Source organism: Mesocricetus auratus, unplaced genomic scaffold, assembly GCF_017639785.1.
Source record: "Mesocricetus auratus isolate SY011 unplaced genomic scaffold, BCM_Maur_2.0 Super-Scaffold_100010, whole genome shotgun sequence".
In the NCBI taxonomy this organism is placed as follows: domain Eukaryota; kingdom Metazoa; phylum Chordata; class Mammalia; order Rodentia; family Cricetidae; genus Mesocricetus; species Mesocricetus auratus.
The window spans coordinates 12,740,195-12,766,215 of NW_024429194.1; positions in this window are offsets into that span (position 1 = coordinate 12,740,195).

Genomic DNA, 26,021 nt, shown 5'->3' on the forward strand with positions numbered 1-26,021 from the left:
AAGCACATTATCAGAACCTATATCTGCAGGAATCACAGAAAGATAACAAAACTTCTTTTCCTGAACGTGGTTTTAAAACTTATTTAAACTTGCCAAGTATTTTGGAATTTACATTTAAACTAAAATTTCATATATATGTAATATATGAATGAATATATAGTATATATAGGCATACATGTATATATTGAAATTAATTTAATATATATGTACTGTGTATACTATATATTAGTCATGTAAAATCTATAGAGGGAAATTAGATATTAAATTATACGGGTGATTTTACAAGTCAGAAGTGTATGAACCCATCATTAATTATTTCCTTAGTTGTAAGATCTGTGCTTTTTCCCAATTACCTAAATAGATATTATTCATACTGATGTATGAATAATGAATAATGAAAGCTACTATTTTTTGCATGCATTGATTTACTGGGTGGGAGAAGTGCATTGCAACAGCATGCACACAGATGTCAAATGTCAGTTACAGGAATTGGTTCTCACCCTCTACCCTGGAAAGTCTCTGGGACAAATTCAGGTGAACAAGATCGCCTGCAAGTGCCCTTACCCAATGAGTCATTGTTGTAATTTAAGAAAACAGCACTCTAGAAAGAGACACAGTGGGACAGGATTCAAGCACAAGGGTTCTTCAGCAGGCTTCTGGCCTCTGAACAGTGCATTTAATTTTAAAGTAAATAGTATCATAAATTTCCCTAAGATGTTGAAGATGAACTGTATGCAACACTCAGAAATAATACAGCTGAGTTAAAAAGATCATTGACAAAGTTATCATGATTAGTCAGTGTTAGGAGTAAACTGAGCTGAGCTCCTACTTGACACATTACCATTGATCTATAACTTTATTTGGTTGGTCCATTAGATATCAATCTCAGATTTCAAACCAGGAAACAGGTAAATGCAATGCCACAGATCTTAAAAACTATTACAATAACTATCTTCAACGATATTTCTTTAAATTTGTAAAATCTTCTGCTTGCAGTTAGAAGTATTTTTAATGTTGACTGAAAGTTTGACTAATAATAGTTTCTTTTGATACATTCCCTCAGGTAGAAGACATGTTCTTCTCCATCCCACCACATTATGTTACCTACAAGCTAGCACTGATATGCTTTACAGTTTATGTACACTTAATATCTTCTACTCACACAAATTTTTTAAATTCCTAATCCACATCTGATTTTTATTTCCTCCATCAATGAGCCTGGGCAAGTTACTTGAAATTCCTCCAGTACAAAGTAAGATGTAGTCTGAACAGAATTTCCAAACGATTGCTGTGGGTGGAAGTCAAATGCCTCCAATGTGAGAAGATGAAAACAGACTTGTCTGAAATGGAAAGCTTGTTTGGCAGACTACTGAGCAGGGAGAAAAATACTAGCAGCATCTAGTGGTAGACCAGTGTAACTGTCCTTGGACCCTGCATTAAGCAGTAGAGTGAGACCCTGCTCATGATGAACAATTGATGGGATTTAATGGATTTATAATTTTGAAGAGAATGACAATTGACAATAGGTATAAAGACAACTGTTCAAGGCATCATGGACATTTCCAAGTGAAAGTATCTTTAGGAACATGAAGAAGTAGAACATTTCTAAATAATACTTAATTGAATTTTTCTACTAGTTTGCCCAGTTGGAACAAATCAGTAATGTGCAGATGAACTTTCTGTTTCCTGAACTTTCATGTAGAGGAATGGATACATAGACAGACATAGCATAGATAGACACAGGATTAAAGTAATAAAGAATTAAATCAGACAGAGTGACTCAGGGCATATTTCCATCCATTAAAAACCAATATTGTCATCAGGCAGACTTGGATTCCATGTTTATATCAACAACTAACATTGTAAATCCCCCATTAAAGGAGCAATATCCATACTGCAATCTTAAACAGACAATTTTACTATTTACTATTTACCCTTATCTATGGTGACCTAAATAGTTCTAAGGACTTGTTAAACTAATCTTTTGGATTAATACATCTATTGAGAAGGTAACTCTTGACAATCCTACCAAATATGCGGACAGGCTAAAACATAACTACTCTTTTATTTCCACAGAAATGTGCATTCAACAAAATTACCAAAAAAGTCTTTAATTTTAAGACTTAAAGGGATTTTAATTTTTAAAAAAATTAATTTGTTCAGATCTCCTTTAAAGGTAAAAAGGAAATGGTTACCTGGATTTTCGTTCATAGTACTTGCTGCAACATAGAGCTAGCTAAACCCTGCCTCTAATTGCTGTACTAGGATTTACCTTTGGGGCAAGGGAGGTGGTTAAAGGCACCTATCTAGCAACCTGGGTTTGATCTCTGGAACCCTCATGGTAGGAGGAGAAACCCTACTCTTGTGAGTTGTTCTCTGATCAGCACAGGGTACTGTGGCTACAGATGCCCTCCTTCCCCAAGCAAACACCAAATAAAACAAAATGGTTTTTAAAATAAGATTTCAAAAAGAGAAGAAGTTAGGTGTACTGAATAAGAGTCAGTCCCTTGCTGATGTAGTGTGGTTGCAAACTTATCCTTAAATCCTGAGAAGACAGTTCCTTTTATTCACAGCCCAATTCTTTTCTTAATTAGTAGCTTCAGTGTGATTTTCTCTCTTTTAAATTGAGCAGGCTGTGTAGCTAAATGGTGTTTTTTTGACATTCCTGCCCTGGGGACAGATTCAAAACAGAGACAGAAGACAATAGAGATTGACTATGTACTTCATGGACCCAATCGAGGCAACTGTCAGTAATTACAGGAATTCTGCAGCACTTTGTCTCTTGGCATCTGCACTCAGAGCGACAATGAAATAATCATGGACAAACATGACGTGCGGTGTGTTTACGGAGCGGCATGTTTTATTAACACTGAGTACGGCCAAGAGTTAAATATCACTTGCTAATTTTAAAATTTCTATGAACTGTTGCAATTAAGCCTATTAATTTTTTAAAGACTATGGTGATGATGAGGCCACTTTGTCCTACATTTTACACAAAACAAAAAACAAGTAGGGTACTCAGACTCAGTTTCTCTGGAGTGCTGGTCACCTGGTAATTTTGTCCAATTCCTACCAGGTATGCTTTGAAACTAGAAAATTTCTTAACATATTATCCTCAAAGTAAAGGAGTCCTCAGCCTGCCTTTTGCTTTCTCACTACCATTATGCTTCCTTCTGCTGTTGTGGCAACTACATGTTGGAGATCTTTAGTTACTATGTGTACATGTTATAGAACATCGCTGAACACCCTGTGTGGCCACCAGGAAACAGTAGGTCTAACTGAATAAAATGGTGAACATGTTAACTGTTTCTTAAAGAACAGTCATTTTTCCCATTATAGATTTTTCTAAGTAACAACCCAAAAAAGCCATTTTTTTTTGTTTTAGGGCTTTAATGGAAAACAATTTTCTAAAAAGAGACTCGTTAGAACTCGAGGCAGAGTACAGCAATGTCTTCCACTGTGGTAGCCCCATGTTAACAAACACTTACTGGACATCAAAACAGCCAGAACTCACAGTATTAGATTGAAAACATGAACAGACAAGAGAGGGGAATCAGTGATCATCAGTAAAGATCTATGTGAAGGAAAATTTTAATGTGTTTTAGCTTGTTTCCCAATGCAAAGGTGGAAGCATTATTAATAAGCATAGCCTCTACTTTTCATTGTTGTATGTTCCTGTCAATTGTTTTGCAATTTACTTGCATTTCCTAAGTCATTTTAAAAGATAAGTTTCAATATTTTACTCTGTAGATTGATAATAAATTATACTGAATGATAACTGTCTAAGCATAACCTGGGAAATGTGAAGCTTCATTCATCTCTTTGCTTTTCTCAGCAAGCCATTTATTATTACATTTTCATTGAAAAAAGAATTGTGTTGGGGATAGAGAGGATGATGTTGATAATTATTTGTGCAACAGATTTAAGTTATCAAAAATGGAATGCAATGACTCCACAGTACTCCATAACAAGAGTCTAGATGGGATATAAGATATATTCTATGAATGCAAGGAATCAATTTCTTTTTTTATCTGAAACATGAAAGATACCCATAATACAGAAGAATATAGAAAGAAAACTATTATAGTAGCTAATTTTCAATGACATTCTATTTTATTTTATTGTATTTGTGTCATATAAACAAACCTTTCTTTGAATGCCTAGAACCTGACCCCCCCATCTATCTCTATCTCTCATATTGACTGTCCTATATTACATTTTGCTTGTTTGTTTTAGGAAGGGGTGTTACATTTGATCAACCCTAGAGAAGAAATAGGACCAATAGGACCTTAAGACACAAAACCCAAATCAACTCTGAAATAAGAGCTGTTAGTGGCTGTGTTAATCAAGGCTCAGAAGCTACTGCAAGAGGCCACTGAAAAAAGATGCATCCTAATTAGGTCATTCTATTACACCTGTGCATCTGTGAACTCAGGCCAAACAGTGAAAAATCATCATTTTGTACTCTTCCACAAAGTGCCCTCCTTCAAACTCAATTCCCCATGTCTCAGTTTCCTTACTGGAAAAGTGAAATTTATATAGCTTATTCAGAGCTCCCTAAATGTCTTAAGTACCAATTAAGCCATTGCACCAAAGCAATAAAACACCCAAACTTCTGCGAACTAACCATATGGACATAAGGTAATGAAGTCAATTCAATTATCCATGGTAAGAGATGACAAGGAAAAGTAAGACTAAATTAAATCCACAAGTGTCCACAAACCCCATTTTCCATTCACCTACACTCTTAACTAGCACTGCTAATAAGCTACAGTGAAGATATATTTTAATTTTATCACTTTCCCTCTCCACCCACTACTCTTGTGTGGTTTAAGTGCTAATGGGCAGTCAACCACCCTTTAAAAGACAAGAAAAGCAGAGGCTGGACCATGCAATCAATAGACTGGATAATTAGCCCCTGAGTAATTGAGAGTTAACTGTCTCATATTAACTTCACCCCATTACTCCCGGAGTATGAACAAGCCAGAGCAAGATGGACATGATATGAGAGAGCTGGAGCAAGAAGAAGAAAAGAAAAAGAACTCTATGCCTTAGGGTTATTTCATGATGCTAATACTAATGACATAAAACCAGGTGACAATGGCAGCCTAGCAAGGCAATAGGCAATTTATAACATGACAAGATGGCCTGTAAGAGCTGTAAAAGAGTTGTTTCCCCCAGCACCAAATTATTTCTCTCTCTCTGTCTCCCTCTTTTTCCTACAACAAAGATTCACTCTAGGCTTTGGCTGTGTTCCCAAAAGATTGGGTAATTAAGCAGGTATGATTTCCAAGGAGAAATAAATATTTTTCAGTTACTAGACACTGTCACTGGGCTTTGATTCAAATGTGCATAATGTTTGAACAGGAAACATAATGAAAGGAATGTTTCACAAATTATTATAAAGCCCAAAGGCATACCTGGCATTCTTTTACATGAAGTCATTGTCTTTCATAAGCCAGGCATGTCAACTGAGTGCCAGTATTGGAAAATGCTTTTCTTTTTGGAGAATTAACACTTGTTTTAATAAAAAGAAGTAAAAAACTCTGAAACCACACACACACACACACACACACACACACACACAAACAAGCATGCACACACACATGAACACACTGAACCCAGCAAACTGTATTTTGCATGCATGTACATTGCAGTCATATGTGTGTGACAGTAATAGTCAAAGAAAATGTGTCTATAAAACTAAAAGTTGCAGAGGAGAATTTGGAGGGAGTAGTAACTGGGAGGGTTGGGGAAGGAAAGTGAGAGGGCAAGTAATGTAATTCTATTTCAGTTAAAATACATTTATTTTAACTTTTAGGAGAAATAGAAGCTAAACTTAAATAAAAGTAGCATAAAATATGCCCCAATTTTATTTTTTCTTGTCTAGGTCTGAAGATGCATTATTTTCCTTAAAAACCTTATTTGTTATTTTTTGAGATTATAATTTTATCATTTCCCCCTTCCCTTCCCTCCCTCAAAGAGCTCCCATATATCCCTCTTGTTTTCTTTCCAATTCATGATATCTTCTTTCATTAATTGTTATTGCATACACACATATGTATGTGTAACAACTTAGGATATGTATATATGCACCTGTGTGTGTATGTATGTGTAGTATTGCTGAATATTTAAATACAACTTGCTTTCTGGACTACTTTTCTTTTAATATGGCTGACAAGAAGCAAGTAAAGGAAGGATTTATTCAAGGCCAGCGTTTAATGAGACCTGACTGTAATGGACAGAAAATGACCAGGGGTGCCCGTGAGTATGAAGCAACTGTCTAACCCCTGCAGGGCAGGTCAGAGAGCGGACATCAGGTGGAATCAGTGCTGTGCCACAGTCCACAAGCTCCATCCCTGAACCTAAACTGGCCATCTTGGCCACATGTTCAAAATAAACCACAGCCAATATGGTTTGAGTAGCCAAGGAATCTTCTCCAACCATGACTTTAGTTACACTGATGAGTTTCAATGATAACTTGGGGCGTCAGAAAGTTATCCAAGCTATCATCCAGATTAAACAAAATTTTTCTTTAATGGTAGCAGTGTCAGAGAAAGCATTCTAGACTCTGTTTTTAGTTCTACCAGTCCCAAAGGACAGGGCAATCAGTGAACAACGATATGGAAAGTATGATTATTAAGATAATCTTCTGTATGAGCTTTACCTCAGAAATGTGAAGTAGTGGCATGATTTCAATTTCAGAATCTATTCCATCATATATCAGAATCCTTAAAAAAGTGTACTGAGAATTACTTAATTTGAATGGTGGTAAATTTATTGGTATAACTTACTTATCTTGATAAACCCCCATATTCTATAAACAATCAAGTTATCTTAAATACAATTTTATAGTAATTTGACTTTATAATGTTTGTTTTAATATTTACTCTACTTGAATAAAAATACTAGCAATACATTGTCACTTTGCACATGTGCTGTTAGCAAATAACAATACATGTAAAACAAAAATGATATAATATTTAAACATAACCAATTTGTGACTTTCAGTGAGGATACTTTTTAAGATCACAATAATAATTCAAATTTTTCCCAGGCAATCTTCAAGCAGCTATATCCATGTTTAATATCACAGGTAGAAATCTACAACATTAGTAACTTAGTAATGAAAACCTGAAAATAATGAAGACAAAGGTTGTGTTATTAGTCAGTTTATTACGCTTCGGTTCCAACACATACATAACATGAAAAGGGCCCTTTATGCATCCTCTTTTTCTCTCCTTTTCTCCCTTTTTCTAGGGAGTAATGCTAATTTTGCCAAGAGAGCACTGGGGAAAAATCACTTGAGTAAAGGTAGAGATACAGACGTTGCCAAGAAGTTACAGATTTGACTCGGTGCAAGGCAGAGAAGTCATTGTAGTTCTTTCCTGTCAAAAAGCTTCTCAAAACAGGTCCTTCTCAGCTCGTTAGAATCCACTCTGAGAGTGGTGGAGAAAGATGCTCAATATAAATTTTCCCTCCAGAGATGTTCAACTACAAACTTCTTGGGGTGGGAGAGTGGGGAACCCCTTGGCACCTGGTAGAGAGGCAGCTTACTCTACTGCAGTTTGTGATGCTGGACAAGCTTCCTGCACCTCTACATCGGAGTTGCAAATTTTCTGTGAATTCCTATCTCATCTCCAACACAATGGGGTTCTCTCTGCATGTTGGCCTCACTATTCATATTATTCCCTATACAGCACCTCATCTGTGTAGCTCTCTGACATAATCAGCAACTCACCTAACTTTCCTTGTTCTCAGCCTTCTGCAGATTTTGTCTTTAGAATGAATTCCAGCAGATAAAAATGTGAATCAACTACTATGTTCCTCCATGGCGTTGACATATGAAGAGATAAACATAACCATTTGATTGAAAAATGCTGTGAAAATTGTAGTGTTCTAGATTTGAATGCTTATGCTTTTGAAGGCATTGGCCATTTACATGGATTCTCCTTTTTTTGAGATAATTTTAAATTAAGCCTCATCCTCACGTGAATAGATATAAGCTCTAAAATATGCTCTACTTTTTGTGCTACTCTTAAAAAGTTGTCACTAAGTTTTTAAACTGCAGTTTTTGTTTAAATATGACACAAAATATGCAAATATACACCTAATTATTATACACATGAAGCCACACGGCCCCCAAATTATCAAATGTTAAAAATTTTCTAAACTGAAGTCTTATTTTATCTTCAATGCAATAGCTCTCTCTAATGCACACCTTGCCATGACTGGCTTCATTCCTATGCTGTCTATTCAGTCAATTAGCTTTTCCTTTCTAAGGAAAAACAACCACAAGGAGAATAAGCTGGTAGTCAGCATGGATCAGCACCTAGAAGGCAGAACACTGTGAATTTTTATAGAACATATGAGAATTATTAGCTGGGTCTTTTTCTCAAAGTGTTCTTCAGTTTAACCTGTCACCACAATAAAATGTCCCACAGTTGCATCATCTTAGAAAAGAAAACTGTGTCCATGTGTGTGGGTGTGCATACATGTATGCTTACATAAGAGTAGGTATTTTGGGATATTCCAAACAGCTTTGCTTTTCCTCCTTACCTAGGGGCCTGTGATTAATGTCTCATTTTAGACTTTTAGGGTAAATCTAGGAATGGCCATCCTCCACACACTCATTCTCTTGATGCATGACCAATGAAAGTTGAGTTCAGTTATTTGGCTAAGAAAAAGCTGCTTACCCCAGAGGAATCAAGAAATACAGACAAGCAAAAGCATGAATCAGATTCCCTCAAACTTCAGAAACTCCATTTCAATTTTCAACTGGCATGTACATGAATGTATTTTCATACTCATATGCAAATCATATTCCTTAGACTGTATATTGGTTGCTACTAATTCTATAGTCAAAGATGTTTATTTCAGCAATAATTTCGATAACACCACACTTAATATTGCACAAAAGCAAGTAAAATTAAGTAGCTAGAAGTAGAACATGAAATACGAAAGGAGCAACAAAGGGACCTGGGAAAAACCTAGCATCAGGAATACTAGTATTCTATCAGTACTTTGTGTTAACCAAATTGCTTTTGATTCAGTCCACCTTTTCATTTTCCTCAAGGCAAACTGGTGCTATTTACAATCCCTAAAATCACTGCAGTGAAACTGAGATTGCATGCAGCATGTCTGGATGTATCAAATAATTGCAAACATGCTAAAGGATTCCCAGACCAAAAGAGGTCATAGTAAACATCAAAGTTGATCTAGCTGCTTGGCTTTCTGTGGATTCTATGTCTCATTTTAATTCCCAAACAGAAAGAATTGACAAAGCAGTTTCAAAGTCAGTAATCAGAATACACTAACTCAACTACCTTTCATCCACAGAGACTATTCATTATGAACTTCACAAAGCAAGAACTTGCTAAATTAAAGGTTTGTTACATGGCCAGTATAAATCTAAAGGTCCCTGTGTGTATGTATATCTGATGTTTTATATATATGTGTGTGTATACATGCATCTGTGATAAAAGATAGATATAGAGCCAGGTATTGGTGGGGCATGCCTTTAATGTCAGCACTCAGGAGGCAGAGGCAGGCGGATCTCTGTGAGTTCCAGTCCAGCCTGGTCTACAAGAACTAGTTCCAGGACAGACTCCAAAACCACAGAAAAACACTGTCTCCTTGAACTCCCCCCAAAAGGTATATATGGACATAATTTTCTATAGAAGCAATAATAAAATATCATAAAAACCAATGTTTAGTTTTAGTTTTAGCTTTGGAGTCTATCCTGGAACTTGCTGTGTAGACCAGGCTGGCCTCAAACCCACAGAGATCCACCTGCCTCTGCCTTCCAAGTTTTGGGATTAATAGCATGAGCCGCCAGCCACGACCGCATGGCCTGTTATAGAATCTTATAAAAGTATCTCCATTACTGTGTAAATCAGAGATTAGATTTTTGTGTCTATTATGCAGTAACAGGATTGGTTTCTACATTATTCCTACTAGAAAGGATGAAGAATTTGCTAGCATGCAACTCTTTCTTTCCAGAAGTAAACAAATCACTGGTAGAAATTCTCAATAAATTTAGTGAGTATCTCTAAAATGTTTTGTTGCCTTCAGTAAAATGAAACCCTTGTCAAAATTAACTCATGAACTCACAAATGGATTTACTTTAAAACGTTAACCAGGAACAAATATTATGATCTCTAAATATTCTCCTCTCATGAGAAAAATTTCTAAGATACAGTTAAAGGATTGCAAACTATGAAAGAATTTACATCCTATATTTCAGCATAATTGCAGTCTTTTACTGCTGCTCATATTTCCAGGATATGAAGTTGACAAAGAGCCAGAAACATGGGTACAGACACCCACTGCCAACCAAGCCTAACAGCATGGGCTCCATCCCCAGAACCCACAATGTTTAAGGCAAGAGCTGTCTCCTGCATCGTGTTCTCTGACAACCTTATGTGCACTCTATTATGCACCTTAGTGTATAAAGAAATGCAATCAAAATTTTACCTCCAAATTCATATCCTCTTTTACATTTACTTTTATTGCATGTATACATGTATAGATATATACCATCCCAAATATAACCTCTTTGGTCCAAATAATGCTACTTATATGTATGTTTTCAGGGCTGACCATTTGGCACTGGACAACTGATTGGTGTGCTCTTCCCTGAGGAAGACCCCCTCTCCATTTCCAGTTTTCCTCCATTGTCTGTAATGCTTTGTGTAGAGTTGTGACATCATGGGCTTTTCCTCCATCCAGTTTGCCACATCCATTGGTGATGTCCTGGTTCAGCTCATGTTGGTGAGGCTTGATGAGTGTAGCTCCTGATATTACCAGGAAACACAATGACACACCAAACTCCTTGATCCTCTGACTCCCACGTTTTCCTCCCTTGTCTAAAATCTTCCCTACGCCTTAGGGACTGGAGTGTTTTGTAGATGTATCTATTGAAACTCTGCTTCACAATTTGTATTTTCATTGGTTATGGGTTAGAAAGGAAGAACATACAGAAGGAGAGAGGTAGATGAAATAGCAATAAACATGACTGGCAATGCTACAAAGAATCATACTATTAACAGTGTGCCTAAACAAAAATTCTGTAATACATATAATTCTGGATATCAATATACATATATAGCTTTAATGAATTTTTTTTGAGATGGCAGTGCTCCCGCTAAGAGCCAAAGACCAGCTAACAAATACCCCAATTACCAAACAAAAGAATCTTTTTTTAGCTGTTTGCCAGTGCTGTTTAAAAGCCACACAAAAAACCATGCAGACTATTGCTGTTGCCGTTGGTTTCTCCCACAGGTTGAAGGTAAGGTCCTATTGCTAAATAAACCATGCACTGTAGTAACAAGGTCCAAGGATTCCTGAGCTAGAACGGAATTGAACATCCCCTCCCTGGGGACTGACTTTCACTGCACGAGAAGGAACCATGCAAGCTTCTGAAGGAAGGAAGCAACCAACAGCCCTACCCGGTTACGATGCCTAGGAACCAAATCAAGGACCACCACGGAAAGAAAGAAGCAGCAGCACACATATTATGGCAGTAGGTAATAGCTATACAACTCCGTCAAGCCCCACTCAAGAAGAGGGAAATCGTGCCTGGCAATTGAAACCCAGCTAACTACTCAGTAAAGGCATGGTTATTAGAGAAGATTCTTAAACCACTAATTTAGTAAACCAATATAATCCTTAAGAATCTATAATCATTTGTTCACAGTAAGTTTAGTCTTCATTCCTCATCCAGGAAACTTTTTTCAACAGATGGGGGACCACTTCAGAGAGCGCAGTTCTCCAGAGATACATATTGAAAACTTCTAGGATGAAATGTTTTCACAATAACTTTGTATAAAACTCAGAATTTGAGTCTAAGCTAAGAATAATGACTAATTAAATGCTCTTTATGGTATAGTGTCCCTCATGCTTGAAAACAATGAAGTTACTATAATTCATCTTCCCATATATTGACCCTATCAAAATTTCAAATGAGAAATTTGACAATCTTAAGAATCATTAGATATGGGAAATTTTATTTCTTGGGTACTTAAATGTACACTTTCATTAAAACTTATGGATCCTATGTGATAAGAAGCTAGAATAACAGGAGGAAATTACATAATGGTTCAGAACTCTGATTGTAAGAACTCCACAGATGAATCCAGTTGTAGAGAGGGAGGAGTGATGAGCAAAGGGGTTAAGACGAGGCTGGAGAAACCCACAGAAACAGCTGACCTGAACAAGGGGGAGCTCATGGACCCCAGACTGATAGCTGGGAAACCAGCATAGGACTGTTCCAGACCCCCCTGAACGTGGCTGTCAGTTTGGAGGTGTGGGTAATCTACAGGGTCTCTGGTAGTAGATCAGTGTTTATCCCTAGTACACAAATGGACTTTGGGAACCCACTTAATATAGAGGGATACTCTCTCAGCCTAGATACACAGAGGAGAGTCTAGTCCCTGCTCCAAATGGTATGACAGACTTTGAAGATCCCCCATGGAAGGCCTCACCCTCCCTGGGGAGCTGAAAGGGGCAGGGGGAGGAGGGGAGTGAGAGGTAATGGGGATTGATATGTAAAACAAGCTTGTGTCTATTTTAACTTTAAAGAAGGAAAAAAAACAGAAAATAAAAAACTCCAGAGATTCATAGGCAGACTTCCTGACCACCTGGTTTACACTAGACTTCAATTATGGATTGGCAGTGGTACCACAGGCCTTTAATCCCAGCACACAAGAGACAAGTGGATCTCTGTGAGCTCAAGGCCGGCCTGGTCTACAGAGTGAATTCCAGAACAGCTGGGGTTACACAGAGAAAGGTTTGAGGAGAGATCTGGCACTAGTGAGATTTCCAGAGATCTACAAAACAAAAACCAAAAAAAATTAAACAAAGTTATGATGGAGACCATCAGTCACTCAATTATGAATAATGAAAATCTTAAAACATATGAGCAAATATAAAAATTGGAGAATTAATTTAGAACCCTGATGTTTACCCTAATCTACTGCAGAGTGCATTCAAAGTTTAAAAGTGTGTGCAAAATATAATATAGTATAAGAATTGGTTGTATAATGGCAAGAAGGACATTTGATTTGTTATCTTATAAATATATTCACAAAATAGCCATGAGCCACAATGAAGACTGTTTGTGGTGAAGATATAGCTGATAAACCCAAATGCTGCTGGATAGTCTTCTATTCCTTCATATGAAGTAATTTACTCTCTCTCTGTCTCTCTCTCTATATCTCTATCTCTCTCTCTCTCTCTCTCTCTCTCTCTCTCACACACACACACACACACACACACACACACACACGTATACGCGAGCGCACACACACAAACTTTTGAAGAGAAGGAGCAATAACATCATTTCTAAAAAGTAAAGACAAGAGTTTGGATCCTCAGATTTTAATGTGCAGTGAGGAAGAGTTGGGTTTCTTTCACATTGCAGTGTGTTTGGGAAATTTGTACCTGATTATGTAGTAGCCTTTGAGTCTACCATCACTGCCTCTGAGAAATGTTCCAGACTTTTCCCAGCTCTGAAGGCTGACTTCCCTTGGTACATTTTGAAGTGAACCACGGCTGACAGTTTTATTACAAATACGTTGCACTTGTAATTGTTGAATGAAAGAAAGTGATTCAAAAAATCTGCAAAGTTATAAAATCGGACTTCAGTTCTGTGAGAATAGTAAAAAATATTAGTCTTAAAAATAATATCCTGGGAGATGTGTATATCAGGACAAAAATAAAATTTGATTTATTATTTACTTTGGGTATAGCTCTTTCTGATCTGGAGAAAAGAAACATATGAATTTACTCCACTTTACATAAGTGGTGACAATTCACTACTTTTAGGTTTCTCTTCAAAACCTTCACTGTCTGAGGTGTACAAACTGCTCATGGGGTTCCCAGTATTGCTGTTTTACAGTCTCCCATTGCTCTATACAAATGCCAGTCTGACCACCTGGCCATTGGGGATATTCACAAAGCAGTTTCTTTAAAGGTTACAGGTGATGTATGTCTTCCAAGAATGTCAGCTCTCTTGACACTCCATGATGCCAATACAGTTGACAGTAAAAGTTGAGGTAAACATGTTTAACCTAAGAGAGTTTTCTCATTACTATTCCTATGTCAGCTAATTATTTCATATACTAGCTTTTTAAAAAGGAAATCTACAATAAATGTTTTACATTCAGTTGATCTTCAATTTCTTCATTAGTATATATCCATCTTTTAAAGTTAAAATTGATTAGACCTAAGGTAGGATATACTGTGTTTAGAACAAAAGTTTGACCATTCTGGGATTTAAAGACCTGGACAGACACTTGCCTAGTAATCACACACACCCACCCCACCCTCTAAAAAGGAGAAAAATGTATAAAACTATGAAACTCACTCATGGCTAGAGGGAATTTATCTTGTACATTTTAGTTATTTTTACAGTATTTTAATTTCACAAACATGGAATTTCATTTTGATGTATACTTATACAACTAAAAAATTAAGGGTACTGAGCTGTTGCTCCTTCACATGAACTAACTACTAAACTTTTTAATTAAAAGAAATACAATATGAACTCAGACTATCAAAGAGCAAAATCAGAAAACATATATCTTATTTTGTCCTTTTTTTTCTTTTTTGATTTTTTTCAATGGCTGACCAACCACCTGCACAATGACTCTAAAAGTATTCTGAATTACATATTATGCATGTGTTCAAATTATTTTCTTTGGATCTCTTCCAAATATAGGATGCAATACTACTGCTACCACTACTACTACTACTACTACTAATGCTAATACTAATAGCAGTAATAATATGCGATGTGATAATTTGGGGAGTAGAAGGAGGAGGGAAAGGAGAAGAAGCAGAAAAGGAAGAAGAGGAAGAAAGAAGAAGAGGAATGAAGAAGAAGAAGAAGAAGAAGAAGAAGAAGAAGAAGAAGAAGAAGAAGAAGAAGAAGAAGAAGAAGAAGAAGAAGAAGAACTTTCACTATGTGGAAATGGCATGATATTGCCCATAAGATCTAAAAATGCTGCCAGAAATTTCTTAACTACAATAACTATTTTCAGCATAAAGTGTTAAGATATGACTCTACATGTAATGATTAATAATTTTTAATATATTAGCAACAAACTAGTTGAAAACAAAATCAGAGGGGATCCCATTTAAAATAGCATATTATAAACAAACAAATAAATAAATACATCCATAAATAAGTGAATCCATTCAGACTGTGCTCCAGACAAAGAATGGCAAATAAAAGAGACCAATGTTTTCTACAATAATAAAATTAAATGAAAATTTAAAAACAAGGAATAATATAAGCAAGCAGTATAAACTCCTACAATAAAACTAAACACTGAAGAGAGAAATTTAAGATGGCATTACAATATAAAAAGTTCTCCCATTCTCATGGTCTGGAAAAATCGGGTACACTGGGACAAAGAACTAAACGTAAGACCCAAAACAATGAAAATGACAGAGGTAAACACTTCAAGGTCTCTTACAGCAAGGAAATAATTTCAAGAATTTGAAAGAGATAATCAAACAAGTGTAAAGACAGCCTCCAGTGTGTGTGTGTGTGTGTGTGTGTGTGTGTGTGTGTGTGGTTGCTAGCTATGTATCTCAATACCTAGAGTCTTTAAAGAATTCTTAAGTAAATGCCAAAAATCATAATATCCTCAAACATTGGGCAAACATTGACTAGAGAACAGGTTAAAAACACACAAATGGACAAAATGTACATGGAACATTCTTCTCAAAATCCTTCACCACTAGAGAAATGAAATTCAAAAATTCATTGAAATTCCATTTCATTCATCAGCAACGTAAGTGGAAAAAAATGCTGGTGAAGTTGTTGGGAAATTGAAACCCTTGTTAACTGGAGTTGGGATTTTAAATTACTGCAGATGCTGGAGATTAACACAGAGGTTACTCAGAAATCCACAGTAAAACTACCATGTGATCCAGTCATGTTACTATTGGTTATATATTCACAGGACCAAATTAGCATACTACATACAGACTCACCTTCGCATACATTTTTTATTGCAGCACTGCTCATAATAGAAAGATATGAAAACAAACCAAATCACCATCAAAAGACTGTTGGATAAATAATACATGATGTAGGTATATGTAAGAGTTTTTTCCAGCTGCCAAGAATAATTTTATAATCTCATTTCAAGAAAATTCATGGTAGTGAAGCTCAAAGTGTTAAGCAAAGTAAGTCAGCCTCAAAAAGAAAAAATACCTATTTTCTCTCATTTACAAAATCTACTTATTCAGGTCATAAACTAATGTATGTTTGATATGAACATAGAAAAATGAAGGTGACTAAAGGGAAGGCAGCAAAAAGTAAACGGGAAAAGAGAAACAAAACTTTGGATTTGCCGTTTGCAAATTCTAGATATACAAATTACAGATGTATGGAAAAGAACTAAGACTGTGTAAAATGGCAAACTAAAGCATACAAGGGAGCCAAATATAAGCAAGGTATACACATAAGTGTGAAAAGTCATTATGAAACATTATCTTACAGCCTAACTAAAAAGCTAAATGAAAAAAATACATATTTGGGAAAAATCTATTGAACAGGAGAGAATTGCAGACAATATAATAATATACTAAAGTTTTTAAGTTGCATAGATCCTCAACTGAAATAAAGACAAAACTTCAGCTTGTAATTTGGGTATGAACACATAAGCTCACTTTCTGATTACTCATCGATGAATAACCAAATGTTTTTTGTTGTCCATATGTTATTCCATGGCAGTGGACCTACCTCTGCCCTTCATACTAAGAATTCTTAATGAGTGTTTACAGTATTTTCAAATGAATTCAAATAACTATAATTTATCTCTGCTAATAGGCAAAGTTTCAGAATCAGGTGTTCCCTTTATATAAATGATATCAAAATTTAGTATTAGAATACTCTCAGAACACATTCCCATGACCTTTCATCAATAAATTTTGTATAGATAGCACTGATAACCTCTAAATGGTGCCAAATATGGCAAGACAGTATATGTATTATACTGCCATCTTACATTCTACCAGCAACTGTAATCAACCATCCATACACAGTGTTCCCTGAATTTGTATTTCTAACTAGAGATGTGCTTTTTTCTTTTTCTTTTTTATAATTGCCAGCACTCTGGAATGCTTTGATTTTTTTGTATGTTTTGAAACAGAGCTTCATTATGAGGCAATAATCACCACTGAATTTACTATGTATACCAAGCTGTCCTTGAACTTCCAGACTTGAGCAGTCTGGCACTTACTCCCTGCTGAGATTATTTGCATGAGCTAATGTGTGTGAATCTCAGCATCCATCCTTATCATAGTAGCATAGCTTCCAACCACGTGACTCAATTCCAAGCTGGTTTGCAAGCATTAGTAGTTCAACCATTTCCGGTGCCTCCAACTAAAGGGAGCGAGGGAGGAGATAGGGAAGGACGTGAGGGAGCATAGGTATATGGTAACTATGAAAGTAAAATGCACTTGATTGAATGCCAGGTTCTTTTCAGTAGTAATATTAAAATTACTACTTAGTACATCTTTATTTTACAGTCACTCGTTTAATTCAACCAGAGTTCAATTTCCAACATGGTAAAGGTGGGTTTCTTCTCTTCTATATCCCCCTTATCAATTGCAAAAACAAAGAACAAACCTCTATTCAAGGGGAGCTTACAGTCATTCTTTTGAGGCAGTCATGTAGTCTTTGGAGTTTTGTAGTGAATGTATGTAAACTATTTTGATAGAAAGGGGGGCAGGACAGAGTTTTGGGTTAGTGGCCAGGGTGGAGTCAGTCTCCTGGTATGTAAATGTTAGTGCTTAGCTATAGAAGTGAGATAAATTGCTGAATTCATCTGTGTCTTGATGTTCTCATCTGTAGCATAGAAATTATATTGCTTTCCTCAAGAGACTGAGGATTTGGGGGTCTACATAAGATAAAATATTTAAGCCTACAAGAAATCGTCTATGAATATGACCCATGCTGATCTTCATTTTGCAGAGTTTGGAGAACATAAGTAACAACCTTCATTCATACAGCACTCAGAGTTAAAAATGAATTGTGTCTGTCTCTGTGCCATGCTCCAACCCAGCACACCAGATTATTTCCTGAAGAATGACAAGGATTCAACGACAAGCACACTGGAAGCAAAATCATCATGATGTTTGTACTTAGTAGTTTACGTTTCAGACAAGCTAGATTTTAGATATCTTTAAATAGGAATCTAGCTTCTCTGGCAAGTCTACAAATGTTACTGTTTTTAAAAATGCATGGTAATGTCAAAACAGTGTATTTTAACACTAATCCCTCTGTAAAAGAGTTTATTTTATATTAATATGTCTTAGGCAGGTGGTGTATCAAAACTTGCAGAACCACTCTTTATTTTAGCATGTATATACTGCTTCAGGCTTTGATGTTCCATAAGCATCTTCAGTTATTTGTCATCCTTTGCATTGTCAAACACATTTTTGGCACTGTTGTCCTGATCTATTTTGTTTTACCTGTTAGTAAAATAAATATCAGTTACAAGAATATTTATACATTCCTATGACTGTGTAGGAATTTTAACAATGGGTATATATGTGTACACCATTATATTGCAAGGTGCTTTTTTATCTGCTTCATCCTACCAAGGTGTTTTTCAAATACCTGAAATTCACTCACATTCTTACCAACAATATATGAGAGTAAATGCTTCCCTCTTTCTGTGGATATTTTTCTAATTACCTAATTGAAGTTAGGAAGATTTAAAGCATGTTTTCAACTGTGTGATACTGGTTTGTTCCTTACTACTTCATTCTTAGTTACTTATCTATTGCTATAATATGACACCATGATGAAGGCAACTTATACAAGGAAGAGTTTATCTGGGGCCTACAGTTTCATAAGGTAGAATCCATGAACATAATGGCAGGGGACATGGAATTTGGCAGGCATGATACCACGGTAGTGGTTCAAAGCTCACTTCTTGAGTCTCACAAACTATAATTCCAGAAGAAAAATTTGAGGTCTCTCATAACATTAAAATAGACATGATAGAATTTCCTAATTGAAAAATATGCATCATTCCCTGTATGTAACAAGATAAGCAAACATATTGCACACCAGCAACCAGCAGACATTGACTACATTCTGTAGAACGGTAACAATAAAATGAATTGGGATTCTTGGATGTTTTTATTGACATTTTGATTTTCTTTTTCCAAGCATAAACATTTCCTAAATATATGGCTCTGTTTCAGTTATCATAGATTTGTCAAAGTTCAAGATAAGCAAGTCCCTCTTTTGCTTACTTATATTTAACTAGCATATGTAGTATAAATGATTTATTCTGCTTAGAATGCTTTAATTTAAATAAATGAAAAAGAGGAGGTCATTTTAATTTTTTTCTTAAAGAGAGCTCTTATGACTGACTACATTTTTTATAGAAGACAATGATACAAATAAAAGCAATCAGTGGGGCTCAAAGTAAAAACCAGGAATATAAAAACCTTTTATCCTATGTCTACATTTAAATTATCCACTTGAAGAGCCCATGCCTCTGGCAATGAAACAAAACAGGCAGAGGAGCACAGGCCGTTTCTGGCGATCAATCGTTCATTGTACCTAAAAAACTTCCACACCTGAAGACAACGTGTGCGCCCTCTCATTTTCCACAAATGATTGGAACCACGGATCTCTAATCCTCTCTCTCATATGCTGTGGGAAGACAAAAAAAATTAAGCTCTGTATCCAGTAAAGGTTAATCATGGATGGGAAGGGTAGAAAACAACCAGACAGACTGCTTTTCCATAACTGGGTAATTCAAAGAATTCCCCCATCATCCAGTGAAATTGTTTTCAGACCTATCCCTCAGACCTGCAAGTTTTCATTGCATAGTAAAGAAATGAAAGTTGAGTGTGATTCCCTGAAAGTCAGAGATGAGGCAAGACAAGTTGGATATTTATGAGTCTCTTACACTCTCATGCCTGAAACTGCAGAATGCTAAACAGACTACTGATTCACTAGAGAGATATATTCCCAGTCATCTCAGGTTTGTTTACAACAACATACAAAGAAGATACATAGCTCATAGATCAGCATGTCATAAAATAGAGACAGCTCGCTGCCAAGGGCAAAGTTAGAACTATGAATGAAGAAAATGTATTTCCAACACAGCACCCTTACACTGAAATCCAAATGAGAAGTGAGTGACAGAATTAGGATGGTCAATGCATACTTCAGTACATTTCACATTAAAAATAAACTTCAATTCTATTGTGGTTAATTAGAAATTAGTAACAAAAAATGACTGAAACATTCACAGTAAAACCACCTCCCAGAGGTACCCAACTGAGATAATGTGCCAAAATAATGATTAATTATCAAAACACCTATGCAAGCAACAAAAGCAAATATATTTTAATTTTGTATGTTTGTAAATATCAATGAAATGCACTTAGTTCACAAAATTTGATTGTAGTAGAAAAACTGAAAAAAGCCACCTAATAAAAATATTTGATTTGTGAAATAAATTACAGAATTTGTCAAAAGTTTACCAGAAAATTATCTCATACTCTAAGGAACAGATAACATGATGAACACAAGACCAGATATATTGGAAAGAAATATAGATGATGAAAATATCTGTGGAGTAACTAATACAATATCCCATACAAATCCGATCTTTTTACTCAAATATATCACAAAAGAATATCTTGCCATTAGAGTTTTTGGTGAAAAACAATCTGGCATTTTCCATAATTATTCCTCATTCTCTTCTGTTTCAGGTAGATATTATCCAAAGGAGCTGCAGGAGGATAAGTTTTTTCCACATCAATTTTCAAGAGTCTCTGTCCTTGCTCTCTGAAGTTTTAGAGTTTATTCCAAAAGCATTAAGTCTCTCATTCTAACAAAATTATCTTTAATTACCTAAATGGGACCTGTGGGCTTTGGAAACCTCAAAGTCCATCTTCAGTGACACATGTCCCCAACAAGACAAGTTCTCCTAATATTTCCTAAACAGTTCAACAACTGGAGACGAAACATCCAGATTTAATAGTTTTACTTGGGTTATTCTTATTTAAATATATTCCATGCCCTGGCCAATTTTAGCTCTCTGTCTCTGCCTCATTCTTGCAGGTTCTTAGCTACAGATCAAGTAACATGACTTCCTGCTTGCCGCCATGGTAGTCATGGACTCTTACACACGGAACCACAAGCCTCCAATTTAATTCTTTCTTCTATAAGTAGTCTTCTTCATGATGTTTGTGATGACAATAGAGAGTCAATTAGAAGTTGGTACGAGGAATGGGATATTGACGCTACAGGCCTGACCATGCTGATTTTTGAAAGAGTATGTAAGATACTGGAACTTTTGACAAGGAAAGTAGTTGAAAGCTGCAAAGGGACTTATAGGACATTCTAGTATGAACTTAGAAGACAGTAGTGCTGAGAGCAAGCAGGACTATGGAAGTCCAGCTCTAGTGGTTCTAGAGGGGAACAATACTATTAACTTGGTTAGAGACCATTCTTGTTACGTTTGGCAAGGAATATAAGTGCTTCTTGACTGCTTTCCCCCGCTCTCACTGGAATTTCATTTGCCTGTTCCTGAGTCACCTTCCTCACTGGAAGTTCATTTGCCTGTTCCTGAGCCACCTTCCCTAGAGATAGAACCCACGTGTTCAGGATTCTTATATAGCCTGAAAACTGGCAGTTGTCTACAAATTCCCAGGAGCTCTAGCTTCTGATTGGCACTGTTGAGACAACCACTCTCATAGATTTAATAACTACTGGACCCTTGGCCCATCCATTAGGAGACTACTCAGACCACAGCCTATAAGCCACTTGAATAGGTCCTCTTTACATATATAATATAAAGTTCTATTCCTTTAGAGAATCTTGAATAAAAGATCATGGGGTGATATGCAACACTTATCAATAATACATATTTTAAGAAATTAATGACTCACAATTATAGTCTCTAGAAACAGTTATTATTAGAAACAGTAGTATCAAGTAATGAGACACACCTGCATCACTATTATCTCATATTCTGGCACAATCAATATCATTAAAATTTTTTCTAAATATTCTAATAAATACAAGTACGAAATAAAATACATCAGCCAGGAGCTGGAGAAATTGCTTGGCAGTTAAGACCATTTGAATTTCTTCCAAAGGATTGGGTTCATTTCCCAGTACCTATATGTAGCTGACTATAATCTATGTCTATGTTGTAGTGGATACAATGTTCTTTTTTTGGCTGAAGTCACACACCAAGTACACCCAGGATGCACAAACATATGTGAGGTCAAAATTCAAAACATCTAAAATAAAATATATGCACAAATAATATTTTATATTCTAATAATATAAGTTATTTTATGTGTTTATGTATGTGTGTGCACATATATTTATCTGATACAGATCTCAGAATAAAAAAGAATTTCATTGTCATAGTTCTATATTGAGAAAACCCACAAAATCTATGACAGCATTTTTACAAAATAATTTAATGAAGTAGAGGAGTCTCTCAGAAGAAGAAACTATCCATAAAAGTATATCATTAAAACTGACTGTGGTGGTTGATATTGACTGCCAACTTGATAGAATCTAGACTAACCTAGAAGACAAGCCTCTGGTCTTGGGTTATAGAGAGTAGGTTAATTGATACAGGAAGCCCCGCCTTAACTGAGAGGACAACATTTCATGAGTTGTGACATGGACTGAATTCAAAAGAGTAAGCTACTGAGCAGAAGCATCAGTCACTGTCAGCTTCTGGACACAAATGCTATGTGACCAGCTGCCTCAGGCTTCTGATAACCATGACTTTTGGAGCCACCATAATGAATGGTAGCACTGGGTGTGAGCAAACACAGACCCTCTCTTCCTTCAGTTGCTCTTCGCATTATATTCAATCACAGAAACAGGAAAAGAAACCAAAGTACCACAAAATATCATTTAAAAATTCTACTTACAGCAAGCCAATCCTCCCCAGGAGCCTTATAAAAGCAAATGAAACAATAACACATTCAGTTGCCATAAATCAGAAAAATGATTTCTATTCAAGTGAATGTTCTTTCAAAGTCTCTAGACAGATTTAATGCCTCTATGTTTATTAATATAGATTATTTCTGAAATTGCCTTATTCCTTTTCAATCATATAAGAGTTAACATGCTAAAAAAAGTAAATTTGTAACATGTTTGAATGTTTGTCAAAAACTAAAAGAGATTAAAGGTAAAATAAAAATTTACTAAAATTTCTTATAATTATGAACTTTTATGTAAGATAGAGACATTAAACCAAGTCCTTCTTTTGGCGGGGGGTCGAGACAGGCATTCTCTGTGCAACTTTGGAGTCTATCCTAGAACTCGCTCTGTAGACCAGGCTGGTCTCGAACTCACAGAGATCCACCTACCTCTGCCTCTCAAGTGCTGAAACTAAAGATGTGTGTCACCAATGCCACACTAAACCAAGTCCTTGCTTCAAATGCAGGACACAAACTCAGCAAGACAAATATGATAGCATTTTATTATGCTCAGAAACCTTTAAAGAGGCTTATATGAAGAGACTATGACCACTGAGCTCTGCAGCACCACTTGCGTGGCTATGCTTTAAGGATATATGCTTCCGGCATAAACTCCTTACATAAAAAAATATTTCAAGAGGCAAGGAAAAAGCAGAATAAAGGGGAACAACAATCACACACAGAGTTACTCTTCTTGCAGACAGTGATGCCTTAGGTAGAATTCTTTGTTTAGACTAAGTGAAGAAAGTAAACCAATGGTGACTGTATAATTAATAAAACTTGAACTTCCGCAGCAGTGAATGGAAACCATGTTTAACGTGGGGTTCGGCTAAGGGCAAACATCTTGACAGCTGATGTTTGTTTGTGCATTTCATCCCCACTTCTGTAATGCCATTGCCTTGGTCAAGGAAGCTCCATCCCACACTAATCCCTACATTATTAGTCATTCTCATCACCTCCTGCCATTTGTCACCAGACTCCTTGCTTACAAACTATCTCACATAACGAATGCATTTCCACTGAAGAAAAATGCACAAAACAGTTTGGCCTACACAATTTCAGAGAATAAAATACAATTGTGGTTCTGCTACTTGTACACTCTGAAAATGTTAACACAAAAAAATTTCAATAAACATTCTCTTAAATATGTGCATGTGTGTGTGTTAGTGTGTGTTATTTCCATGTAGAAACACAGTGTCTATAGTAATATACTTTTGGGTAATGTGTGCAAAATCATAGGCCACTAAATTTCTATGACTGAATGAAGTTTCAAAAACTCTGTTCAAGTCTGATCTAAAGGAACTACTGATCTAGGCCCTTTGAGAAGTGAAACTTTTCGACAATACCAAGTAGGAAATTGTGATCACTAAGCCCGAGTTACCACTGTGATGTTCCCTGTGTATAGCTTATTCAGAGACCTACAAAAAAAGAACATAAAGTAAGCTGGGGGCCTCTGAAGCTCCTACCCCATGCTTCTTCAAGGCTGCGAACCTGTGAGCTATTCTTGTATTGGTCTTTGATATAAAACACAAAAAACATTAGATTATCCTAAGAATACCATTTTAAAAGGAGGAATTTCTAGGATTACTTTTTTTCTAGTCCTGACCCAGAAAGGCCCAACAGTCCATAGGTAAGCAGACTGAAAAAGTGACAAGACCATCAGATTCCTCAGATACAATCAAGAACTTGGAGACACCACATTGCACAGCAGGGATAAAGCAACCATAGTATTCATGAGGCAAGAATCATCTGGGGAAGGTCAGCTGTGTATGGGTAGGAAATTCCAGTGTCAATTCATTCCTCCAGTCTTCTGGTCTACCTCCTCTCACCTAATGAACAGGGGTAGAGTTCTTTTCCACCACAAATTATTGATAAGTGCAAAGAAAAACCACCACAAATTATTGATAAGTGCAAATAAAAACACAATTGTCTGGGAATACTATTTTTAAGTGTAAATGTTTTGGTCAAAGGTCTGACTACATTAGTTCAATTAACAGTGTCGTGGGTAATGCTATTTCTTAATCACCAGCCTCCAAATTTTACTAATTTAATCTTAGTTACAATAGCTTTCTTGGATTTCTTATTCTAATTCACTTTGCATTATGTCCATAATGCTCTCACCAGGCTCATAACACATCACCCAACAATCATCTCAGGGACTTTTCCATAATTGTTACTGGAAGTTGAGACAGACTAGGCAACCCTTTCAGTCTACCCTGGGGACATGAAAAGCAGAATGCTTGTCTACAACTCGGCAATCCCTCAGGTTACTTGAATAGTTTTTCAACTCAGCCCACATTGTCTATTCTGTGTCTACAGCTTGTGTGGAAAATCTAGGATACATAAACTCACATGAACACCCAGTGCCAACTTAACTCTATTTCCCATGTCTGTTTTAGCCAAGTGTCTTTCTGCATGGACACTATCATTGTTTTCCTTCAGCTACCACAGGTAGTCACTCTCCTGGAGTTTGATCTCCCTCCCTGACACAGGATTTATTTCTGCAGTGGGAGAAAGAACTTAAATTGCAAATAACAGTCAGGTTTTCTCTCACACATTCAGTGAATTTACAAACTATCTCGGTATTTCAAAAAAAATAGACCTTGGGGCAGCAGCAGCTTTTGAATCTGAACACCAACCATCTATCTACCCAAGGTACTCAGAGTCAGTGAAGTCCACTTGTTACTTAGAAAGCCTTAATCGGCACCATGGGACCCTAACACATTGGCTGTCTCACATTTCTAAGTCATCTGTCAGCTTTCTAAAGAACAAAGACCCAATCCTGCTGCAAATCTCTGGTTACCTATCAAGGTTGGTTACTATTTCTTAAGTTTTGTGTAGCCTACATTAAATTTTCAAGATATTTTCCACACCAAAATTATAAATAAACTGTTGACATAAAAAATATGGCAGGTTTTCTCAGAAATATGAGAATCGAGTTAAAGGACACCACTTTTAAAAGGATAATGATATTGCAAACCAAGATTAAAAGAATGAACAGCCCCGAAGTAGAAGAAATG